The sequence below is a fragment of the Bos grunniens genome, chromosome 20 (genome assembly GCF_055505025.1).
Source record: "Bos grunniens cultivar Pamir isolate PY7600 chromosome 20, Bosgru_T2T1.0, whole genome shotgun sequence".
In the NCBI taxonomy this organism is placed as follows: Eukaryota; Metazoa; Chordata; class Mammalia; order Artiodactyla; family Bovidae; genus Bos; species Bos grunniens.
Window position 1 is genome coordinate 45,378,619 of NC_141184.1, and position 12,218 is coordinate 45,390,836.

The 12,218-nt window shown below is 38.5% G+C and overlaps 1 long non-coding RNA gene across 2 annotated transcripts in view; it reads right to left on the bottom strand.

The window, feature by feature from the left end:
* LOC147350330 (uncharacterized) overlaps positions 1 to 12,218 on the bottom strand; it is a 94,170-nt gene that overhangs the window by 60,580 nt on the left and 21,372 nt on the right. For both annotated transcript variants that reach the window (XR_015148714.1, XR_015148715.1), the window contains exon 2: positions 4,016 to 4,069. This is a non-coding gene — a long non-coding RNA (uncharacterized LOC147350330). The remainder of the gene's footprint in view (positions 1 to 4,015; positions 4,070 to 12,218) is intronic.

Genomic DNA, 12,218 nt, shown 5'->3' on the forward strand with positions numbered 1-12,218 from the left:
CTCTTCTAAAATTTCTATTTTTTAAATATTTTATATTCATATCTGGAATAGATTTTGAATATAGTTTCAGATCAAGTTTCATTTACTTGATATGGATATCCAATCAGCCAAGTACCACTTATTAAAAACACCATTCCTTCTCCTCTGCTCTGGAGCGTCACCTTTGGCATAAAACTAGATGCCCAGATTTGTAGATGTGTTCATATACTCTATTTGTCTATTCATCTAACCTTAGATGAGACATAACTGTCTTAATCACTATAATTTATCTAGTGTTATAAAGTATAGGTGTTCAGGCTTTGTCATTCTTCATGATTTCCTCAGCAAATCTTGGCATATTATACAGCAGAGATTTCTTTGTAACGCTCTGATAACATGGTAGTTGTTTTTCAGTCACTCAGTCATGTCCAATTCTTTGTGACCCCATGGACTGCAGCATGCCAGGCTTCCCTGTCCTTCACCATCTCCTGGAGTTGCTCAAACTCATGTCCCTTGAGTCGGTGATGCCATCCAACCATCTCATCCTCTGTCATCCCCTTCTCCTCTCACCGTCAATCTTTCCAGCATCAGGGTCTTTTCAAATGAGTCAGTTCTTTGCATCAGGTGGCCAAAGTATTGGAACTTCAGCTTCAGTACCAGATCTTCCAATGAATATTCAGGATTGGAATATTCATTGGAATATTTCCTGAATTGGAAATTTAGGATTGACTGGCTTGATCTTGCAGTTCAAGGGACACTCAAGAGTCTTCTCCAACACCACACTTCAAAAGCATCAGTTCTTTGGCACTCAGCTTTCTCTATGGCCCAACTCTCACATCCATACATGACTACTGGAAAAACCACAACTTTGACTAGATGGACATTTGTCAGCAAAGTAATATCTCTGCTTTTTAATTTGCTGTTCAGATTGGTCATAGCTTTTCTTCCAAGGAGCAAGCATCTTTCAATTTCATGGCTACAGTCACCATCTGCAGTGATTTTGGAGACCAAGAAAATAAAGTCTTTGTTACTACTTCCATTTTTTCCCTATTTATTTGCCATGAAGTGATGGGACTGGATGCTATGATGTTCATTTTCTGAATGTTGAGTTTTAAGCCAGCTTTTTCACTCTCCTCTTTCACTTTCATCAAGAGGCTCTTTAGTTCTTATTCACTTTCTGCCATAAGGGTGGTGTCATCTGCATATCTGAGGTTATTGATATTTTTCCCGGCAATCTTGATTCCAGCTTGTGCTTCATCCAGGCCAGCATTTCACATGATGTACTCTGCACACAAGTTAAATAATTAGGGTAACTCTGTACAGCCTTGATGCACTCCTCTCCCAATTTTGAACCAGTCCATTCTTCCATGTCTGGTTCTAACTGTTGCTTCTTGACCTGCATACAGATTTCTCAGGAGGCAGGTAAGGTTGTCAGCTATTAAGAATTTTCCACAGTTTGTTGTGATCCACACAGTCAAAGGCTTGAGCATACTCAATGAAGCAGAAGTAGATGTTTTTCTGGAATTCCCTTGCTTTTTCTATGATCCATCGAATGTTGGCAATTTGATCTCTGGTTCCTCTGCCTTTTCTAAATCCAGCTTGAACATCTGGAAGTTCTCAGTTCACGTACTGTTGAAGCCTAGCTTGGAGAATTTTGAGCATTACTTTGCTATCATGTGAAATGAGTGCAATTGTGTGGTAGTTTGAACATCTTTGGCACTGCCTTTCTTTGGGATTAGAATGAAAACACCTTTTCCAGTCCTGTGGCCATTGATGAGTTTTCCACATTTCCTGGCATATTGAGAGCAGCACTTTCACAGCATCATCTTTTAGGATTTGAAATAGCTCAACTGGAATTCCATCATCTCCACTGGCTTTGTTCGTAGTGATGCTTCTGAAGGCCTACTTGACTTTGCACTCCAAGATATCTGGTTCTTGGTGAGTGATCACACCATCGTGGTTATCTGGGTCATTGAGATCATTTTTGTATAGTTCTTCTGTATTCTTGCCACCTCTTCTTAATATCTTCTGCTTCTGTCAGGTCCATACCATTTCCATTCTTATTGTGCCCATCTTTACATGAAATGTTCCCTTGGTATCTCTAATTTTCTTGAGGAGATCTCTAGTCTTTCCCATTCTTTTGTTTTCCTCTATTTCTTTGCATTGAGCACTTAAGAAGGCTTTCTTATGTTTCCTTGCTATTCTTTGGAAGTCTGCATTCAGATAGCAGGGTAGAGGGACAAATTAAATATCTTTAGGTAACATGAAGGTGACACAAAGTGATACCTGAGACAAAACTTGAAGTCTGGGTAGTATTTTGATAGGTAGTGGATATTCTTTTAAGTATAAATGCATGATTGTCAATTTGAAGCAACTCAGGATTCAGAGAGATCTTCCATTCATTTTCAAATAACATTCCCTATAACAGGCTTCTCTGATAGTTGGGAGACCCCAGTTCAACTCCTGGGTTGGGAAGATCCACTGAGGGATAGGCTACCCATGCCAGTGTTCTTGGGCTTCCCTTGTGGTTCAGCTGGTAAAGAATCTGACTGCATGATGGAGACCTGGGTTCAATTCCTGGATTGGGAAGATTTGGAGAAGGGAAAAGGCTACCCACTCCAGTATCCTGGCCTGGAGAATTCCAGGAGAATTTCATGGAGAATTCCATGTATAGTCTACAGTGTCACCAAGAGTCGGACACAACTGAGCAACTTTCACTTTCAACAGGCTTTACCCTGTGGTCTCCTCTGATATATTCAAACTAAAAACTAGAATCCAACTGATTATTACAAATATGCTAAATGATACATCCTGCAAATGTTGAAGACAAAATCTTTCTTCTAACTTTCCCATTCCTCCTTGGAAGGGGATAGCCATCGAACATTTAGATTCACTAACTTTCTAAAATTGGGATATTCCAGAAAAATGTGGGTGAAACAACAGTTGCCTAGTGACTAAGAAAACACATTTTATCCAATCCTACATTTTTCTCAGTTTGCTTAGAATTAAAGGAGGTGATTACTGTGTGTGAAAAGTGAAGATTCTAGATAGTTGTTGTTTGTTCGTACACATACAAAGAGTGTAATAAATGTATGTAAGATCCAAAAGCACCAAATCTGAGATTTCAGATTGTTTGTAGATAGAATGATAAATCAGGAGAGGCATGATAAAGCCAAAAAAGAAAAAAAAAAAAAAAAAAAAAAAAAAACCTCTGTGGGAAATACACAGTAAGTATTACCCCATTACCAGGACCTACCTTATTATATTAACCAATTTTCTCATATAGGTTCTGTATGGGAAGAGTCATTAGATTTTGATTTGAGCTCTGAGCACAGAATCAACTGTCCTTTCAGATTATATGTCCAGACTCTGATTTTCATCATAGCTGTTGTCTCAGATAGGTTCTAGAAGTTGATGAGATGATCAGTATACAATCTACATTCAAAAGACATATCTCAATTATCTACAACTCTGGGACTGAAGGACCACTCAAATATATATCAAATCCTGTACAATTTAGATACCCTCAGAAAGTCTATTAGGAGTTTTGGAGAGGACAGTTCAGATGTATGAATAAATTTTACAGCTGAAGTTGTTTGTAATATAACGCTATTTACAAAATGTATTCGACTCTGTAAATAAAGTTTTAATTTTCTTTACTAACTTAAGCATAGGCTTCCTGGGTGGTTCAGAGGTAAAGAACCCACCTGCCAATGCAGGAGATGTGGGTTTGATCCCTGGGTCAGGAGATCCCCTGGAGAATGAAATTGCAACCCACTGCGGTATTCTTGCCTGGAGAATCCCATAGGCAGAGGAGCCTGGAGGGCTACAGTCCATGCGGTCGCAAAGAGTTGGACACGACTGCATGACTAAACAACCTAATCATAAATTATATGATTCATTTATCTCAAGTTATTCCACTTTAAGTCACTGGGGAAAGTGACTTAATATGCTATATCATTAAAAATTGGAGCAAAGTTGTTACACAGTCATACTATATGTAAGAATATGAAAATTTTCCATGTTATTTACTTACAAGAAGCCTCTTCAACTGGATAAATCACATAATTTAGATAACAGGTGTGTCCACCTACAATAGTAACATGTAGAACTAGAATTAACATTTTTAATATTAATATTTCTATGATAAAAATATTAATAAACAAGTATAAAATAGGTTCAAAGCCTAGAAAAGATGTACGTAAATAAGGAAAAGGTTGTCAGAGTTACTTTCTACATTGTGAAAATCCTGTACTTCAATGCTTTACTATAATATTACAGAAATGTCTTTTAAAAACTTGAATGGTATATGAAGCAGTAATGATATCACATTTATACTGTTCAATTAGAGGTTTAACTTTCCACTTACAGATATATTTTAAAAGTAAAAGCATGCACACACACACACAAATTTACTGTACTCTTAGAATTATTAAATAAATAGTTTTACAGGTTTCCATCCGCTGAATAAGCTTTCAAAATGTACACAAAATTTCTAGAGATAAAAAACTTACTTATATGGACCTTGATTGCATAAAGCAGAAGTTTAAGGCCTGGGATTTTGAATACTCTTTTGTAAATGGACTCACTTCATAGATATAATCCTAGCTAGCTATGGTATTAGGCATAGAAGTATTTAGAAACAAAGATAGCATAGTTTTTACCTTCAAAAACTCCCAAGTCAGTAAGCAAGAAAGATAAGTAGAGACAAATCACTAGGCCAAGTGGCAAGTGATTTAATGGAATATAAACCAAGTTTTGCAACAACAAAGATAGAGCTACTAATTAAACTTGGAGAGGGAACACTTCACTGAAATGTCATTTGAGCTATAGTCTCAAGAGTGAGTAATGTTTGCAAAATAAAAAAAGGAGTGATAATTCTTGGTTCATAATGGAGGCTTGAGGATATAAGTTTTCTGCACTCACCTCCTGATGTTTTGTCAAAATGACAGTAAAATTATTTTTTAAAATCACTAGACCAGAAATTTTTACATATTTCTGAATGATGGAAAGTTGCTCCACTTATATGTCAGAGCAACATAGAATAAAGTAAACAACATTAGGGCCCATGCTTGGCAAATTACCTCTCCATAAGTAGCTTCTGCCCTGGACTGACCTAGAAAATTCCACATCTTATGTTGGCAAGCATGATGCGAAAAACTGGTTCTCAAGTGTCAATGATGGTGGTTAATTAGAGACGTTTGTTTAGAGAAGAGCAAGTTTGGCTGTTCTTCCTCTTCTGCTGACAGATAAGTTGACTGCTATATTATTCGTACTGGGAAACAGAAGCAGGGATCTCTTTGGATAAGAGGCTGATGAGAGAGATAGAGGTAGATGGAGAAGGAAGTGGCAACCCGCTCCATTCTTTGCTAGAGAATCCCATGGACAGAGGAGGAGGGCAGGCTATAGTCCATGAGGTCACAAGAGTCGGACACGACAGTGACTAAAGAGAGAGAGAGGTAGAATAGAGCCTAAGACAACTTTAGACTTCTACAGTGTACCCAGAGGAATAAAAGGAAAGATATATCCAATTCAGAGTGGGAACCTCTTAGGTAAGGCTTCCGTGGTGGCTCAGCAGTCAAGAATCTACCTGCAATGTAGGAGATGTGAGTTCAATCCCTGAGTCGGGAAGATCCCCTGGAGGAGGAAATGGCAACACACTCCAGTATTCTTGCCTAAAAACTCCCATGGACAGAGGAGCCTGGAGGGCTACTATCCAAAGGATCACAGAGTCAGACACGACTGAAGCAACTTAGCACGCATACACATGCTCTGAGAACTTGCATGGCTTTCTGTCTGCCAGGGAAGGCCAGTTTTAAATCTTGCATATTCAGGCAGCACAATTCTCACGTTGGGGACCAAAACATGGCTGCTGCTGCTGCTGCTGCTGCTAAGTCGCTTCAGTCGTGTCCGACTCTGTGCGACCCCATTGACAGCAGCCCACCAGGCTCCCCCATCCCTGGGATTCTCCAGGCAAGAACACTGGAGTGCGTTGCCATTTCCTTCTCCAATGCATGAAAGGGAAAAGGGAAAGTGAAGTCACTCAGTTGTGTCCGACTCTTAGAGACCCCATGGACTGTAGCCTACTTTCCAGGCAAGAGTACTGGAGTGGGTCACCAGTGCCTTCTCAAAAAAAAAAAAAAAAAAACAAATTTCTAGCCAGTTCTTCCTTGACAGGCATTTCTCAACAACCTGCAGTTAAACAAGGTCACAAGACTAGGTCTAGGCAATACGTTGTGGGTGGAAATGACATGAATTCCAGGCTAAAACACAGAAGACCAGAGTCAAGACCATCAGCTAACTCTTCTGACACATTAACTAAGGAGGCAATGTATTCAGGGTGGTCCACTACATTGCATGTATCGAGAGAGGGGGTAGTGGGAGACAGAGAGAAGAGCCCTCAGCATGAGTAAAGAGGTTCTCAGAACAGTCACCTGGTTAGATAGCAGACTTCACATGAATAAGAAATCACCTTCCACAATGCTAAGAAATTTAGATTTTGGAGCTTTCCTAAGACTGTAGCACAATCTAGCCCCTTAATATATGATACCCTGTTGTATAAAATGAGCTGTATGACTGATTTTAATAAATAAGTTTCATTAAGGACTGGGTGAAGGCTATCAAGTCCATTTCCAGTTATGTGAAGTTTATTTAGACAAACTATGCCACCATTAAAATATTAGTAAATTGAATCTATTAAGATTCTAAAACATAAATTCAAAAACTGGATTTTAGAAATTTTTAAATATACATTTAATTTTCTTCAATGTATCATCAAAGCATTTAATGATATTTTATGCCAACATAACAGAGGAGTAAATGATCAGTATTTTGAACTTTCTAAGTCATCTCTTATGTGGGAAATATTTTCTGCATAGAAAATAGAATGCACAATAAGGATGATATTTGTCACATTGAATAGCATTTTAGGTCTTTAATTTCCCAAGTTTGGACTCGGACTTGTTTGGTATCAGTGGGAAAGTGAAAGCAGAACATAGCCTGCAACTTTGCGCACAAGCTTTCCAAATCCTGCCACCTCACCTCAGTGCGTGGGAATATGCTCCACATTTCTCCCCAGGCACGCTCGAGGGCTCAAAGGGTTAGCTTAATGGCAAGGTGAGAGTCAAAGCGCAGGGTGAGGGAGGTGATCCCTAGCCATCAGCTATTTTACTATCCATCTCAGGTGGCTCAGTGGTAAAGCATCCACTTGCCAATGCACAAGACACAAGAGATGAGGGTTCGATCCCTGGGGCCAGAAGATCCCCTGGAGGAGGAAATGGCAACGCACTCCAGTATTCTTGCCTGGGAAATCTCATGGACAGAGGAGCATCATGGGCTACAGTCCTTGGGGTTGCAAAGAGTCGGACACTACTGAGCGACTGAGAGCCTGCGCAGACACACACACACACACACATTTCTTTAAGGGGCTTAACTGACACTATGTTCAAAGGTTTAAGCACTTACGAAAGCCTTGGGCAGTAAAAAGTAGCCATTTTTCCACTATAATATTATAACAGGGCTTGTGAAATACTAAGTTGTACTCACATGTATTTCTGAGTCTAGTGGGACATAATTTCCAGTGTGGCAAATTTTCTAGTGTGACTGTTCTTAGCCTTACAGACTTATGACATATATGAGTTTTGATGTTTAGAAATGGTCTTTTCCTCACCCATCACAGTAATGGCCTTATATTTTTATTTCTTCCCATTTTAATGAAAGCAGGTAGAATATATGTTGCATTTCTGAAAGATTTAACACTGCTTAAGAAAACTGATGAATAATGAAAGTCTATTATCTTCACAATAAATTATATGTTCTAAGATCCTGTGAAAGTTTATATATTGTGTAACTTCCTTTTTTTGTTCTAAAAGTTATGCATTCTGAATTTTCATTAAAATGTAAGAATGTCTTTATGAATTGACTGAATAAAATATACCTATCTAAACATCTGCATTTGTGTTCATGGAGTTTTATTGTTTAAATACAAATTATTATATACTTAAAGCTTATAAACAATAAGCATTATGGGCAATAGGCATTATTATATAATTAAAGCTTTTAAACAATTAATATAGATGATGATATCTATATTTCCCTGATAAATATGAGGAAAATAGGTATTTCTGGAATTTATTGTAGCTCATCTTAAAACAAAGGTGAAATATAACACCACTTAAGGAAATGGCACCCCACTCCAGTACTCTTGCCTGGAAAATCCCATGGATGGAGGAGCCTGGTAGGCTGCAGTCCATGAGGTTGCTAAGAGTCAGACGCGACTGAGCGACTTCACTTTCACTTTTCACTTTCATGCATTGGAGAAGGAAATGGCAACCCACTCCAGTACTCTTGCCTGGAGAATCCCAGGGACGGGGGAGCCTGGTGGGCTGCCGTCTATGGGGTCGCACAGAGTCGGACATGACTGAAGCGACTTAGCAGCAGCAGCAGCAGGAAAATTTAACTTTCTCCAATAATTGGTATAATCTGCATAAATAAAGAAAACACTGTGATGTTATAAAATTTTGTCTGATAGTCTATTAAATATGTATGGTTTATAGTCACAGAAATGTTTGTAAGATGAAACAAGAAAACAAAAAGCATGTAAGAAATAATTATGTCATTATAAGAAGCTATGCTGCTGCTGCTGCTGCTAAGTCTCTTCAGCCGTGCCTGACTCAGTGTGACCCCATAGACGGCAGCCCACCAGGCTCCCCCATCCCTGGGATTCTCCAGGCAAGAATACTGAAGTGGGTTGCCATTTCCTCCTCCAATGCATGAAAGTGAAAAGTCAAAGTGAAGTCACTCAGTTGTGTCAGACTCTTAGCAACCTCGTGGACTATAGCCTACCAGGCTCCCGCGTCCATGGGATTTTCCAGGCAAGAGTACTGGAGTGGGGTGCCATTGCCTTCTCCAATAAGAAATTATAGCTCTCAGTTATAAGACGAATAAATTCTGGGATCTAATATACAAAAAGACCCCAATTCTGGAAATGATTGAAGGCAGGAGAAGAAGACAACAGAGGGTGAGATGGTTGGATGGCATCACCGGCTCAATGGACATGAGTTTGGGTAAACTCCGGGAGTTTTTGATGGACAGGATGCCTGGCATGCTGCAGTCTATGGGGCTGCAAAGAGTCAGACACAACTGAGCAACTGAACTGAAACTGATGGTGATTATAGTTAATAATATTGTATTATATACATGAAATTTGCTAAGAATGAAACTTAAGTATTTTTACCACACATACACACACAAATAGTAACTATGTGAGGTGATGAATGTGTTAGCTAGCTTATGGTAATTATTTCACAGTGTATGCATATATTAAATCATCACATTGTACACCTTAAAAAAAATCCCATTGTATAATTTAAATATATATGCTATTTATTCATCAGTAATACCTCCACAAAGCTGAAAAACTATAATAAAAGAAGCTATACATAATAAATATTCATGAAGGTTCATGTGTGTTTTGAAAAAGTAAATCCACCATATTAAGGAAAATATCAGTTATCTACCCTGATTTGATAATTACTAGAATAAAAATAAAAACATAGTAACCTTTGTCTAACTTTAACCAACATTGCCTTCATTCTAATATACTTTTGTAAGACTATATTAAACAAAAACAAAACTAGTAATCCTAAATATCAGCATTTTATTTAGGTAACTGCAAGTCTAAGGAATAGGAAGGTGGTTTTTTTTTTTTTGCCAAAGCTTTTATTTCATAAACTTTTCAAAAATGCTCACCTATATAGATCAGGCTACTTGACTGGACAGTCTCTATGCAAGCTTTGTAAAGGTGTTTACTAAAAGTAAGTATATTTGAATAAATATATACAGTGACTGTACTTATCCAGTCAAGGATACTGAAAGCAGAACTGAAAGGAAGTGACCTGTGGCTCATAGAAACTACAGAAATTATTAGCACTTAATTAGTTCCCAAACACTAGGCAAAGTATGCTATACAACTCCTCATTTAATCCTTACCCTGATAATAAGATACTATTAATCATATTTTTAAGCTGATATTTACAAAGCATGATACATTTTTATTAACATCTGTTATTTATTTCTCAAAATCATACTGTGGAACAGGTTCAACCACCTCATAAGGGATGGGAGAGCCATTTAGGCCGGTTTACTTATCCACAACGGCTGCTCTCCGAAAGGACATTGCTCCAACATTTCACATTGTTATTGCCCACAAAAGAAAGACAATCTGAACACCTGAAATCCTGGTGACCAAACAGGTCCTTGTACTTGCTCATCATATTTAATTTAGTGGTAATTCTATTTCTGGTTCTAAGCCCATGTGTGTGTGCTAAGTTGCTTCAGCCATGTCCGACTCTTTGTGACCCTATGGACTGTAGCTCAACAGGTTCCTCTGTCCATGGGCTTTTCCAAGCAAGAATACTGGAGTGGTTTGCCATGCCCTCCTCCAGAGGATCTTCTTGGCCCAGGGATAGAACCCACATCTCATGTCTCCTGCATTGGCAGGCAGGTTTTTTTACCACTAGCGCCACCTGGGAAAAGTGAAAGGTGAAAGTTGCTCAGTTGTGTCCGACTCTTTGCTACCCCGTGGACTATGCAGTCCATGGAATTCACCAGACCATGGTCTGGAGTGGATAGCCTTTCCCTTCTCCGGGGATCTTCCCAACCCAGGGATCAAATCCAGGTCTTCTGCATTGCAGGTGGACTCTTTACCAGCTGAACCACAAGGGAAGCCCCAAAATACTGGAATGGGTAGCCTATTCTTTCTCCAGTGAATTTTCCCAACCCAGGAGTCGAACCAGGGCCTCCTGCATTGCAGAGGGATTCTTTACCAACTGAGCTATGAGGCAAGCCAGCTGGGAAGCCCCTTCTAATTCCTACAAGATTTAAATTTTATTTTATTTTTTGACTCTGAAGACTATATGATAATATTTAAAATATCATTAGTAAATAGGTGGAAAATACAGCCTTCATTCTCTGATTCTAATTATCTTCAGAGAAATACTAATAACGGGCTAAGCAGCCTGGGGATCAAGGGCCTGGGTTCCACCATCAGAATCCCAGTCCTCCTACTTTCTCTTTGTGATCTGGGAGTAACTCCAGTTTTCTTACTGAACTTCAGTTTTAACAGTATCTATTTCATGGGACTCCTGGAAGGAATAAAGGGACTAACCCACTCACAGAACTTGCTTAACACAAGTGGGTTGTCAATAATTCTCTGTGAACACTGTGCAAGTAGGTGGACATAGTCATACATGTGCCCAGAGTTTGTCCTCAAAAAAAATATTAGTAGGAAAGACTGACTCACAAAACAATTTTAATGAGATAAACTTTAACTGTTTCAAAAGGAACCATGAAGAAAGTAAAAAGATAATACTGACTGGGGGAAAGTATTTCAAAGTATATATCTGACCAACGATTTGTATTTGGAATATATGAAGAACCCTCGCAATTCTGTAATAAGAAGACAAACTCAAGATAAATACTCAAGATAAGTAACTCAAAAAATGAGCTAACGATATAAAAAACCATCTTACCAAGATTGCCTAATAACATTAAAATCATGTTCAACAACACTAGTAATTAGGGAAATGCATATTTAAAACACAATGAAAGATCACTTCACACCCACTAGGATGATTATTCTGAAAAGACAAACAATAGCAAATGTGGAGGATACAACGAAACTGGCTAAAATCCTCCTGCCTTGCTTGTGGGAATGCAAAATGATACATCACTGTGCAAAACAGTTTGACAGTTTCTTAAAAGTTGAATACAAATTTACTGTACAAATCAACAATTCCACTCTTAGGTATCCATCCAGAGATTTTAGGTGGATATTCATAGCATCATTTTCACAATAGCCATAAAGTGAAGCCAAATGTCCATCGTCTGGTGAATTTATAAACAAAATGTGGTATATTTATAAAACGGGACACAGTAGAACAATAAAACAGAACATATTATTGATACATGTTATAGAATAAGTGAACATGCAAAAAAAATGCTAAGTGGAAGATCTTTAGTCCTGTTCAGTCCTTTAGTCCTGTTTGATTGTTTGTGACCCCGTGTACCATAATGTGCCATGCTCTTCTGTCCACTATCTCCTGGAGTTTGCTCAAATTCTTGTCCATCAAGTCAGTGATGTTATCTAACCATCTCATTCTCTGCCATCCCCTTCTCCTTCTGCCCTCAGTCTTTCCCAGCATCAGGGTTTTTCCCAGTGAGTCAGCTCTTCGTATCAG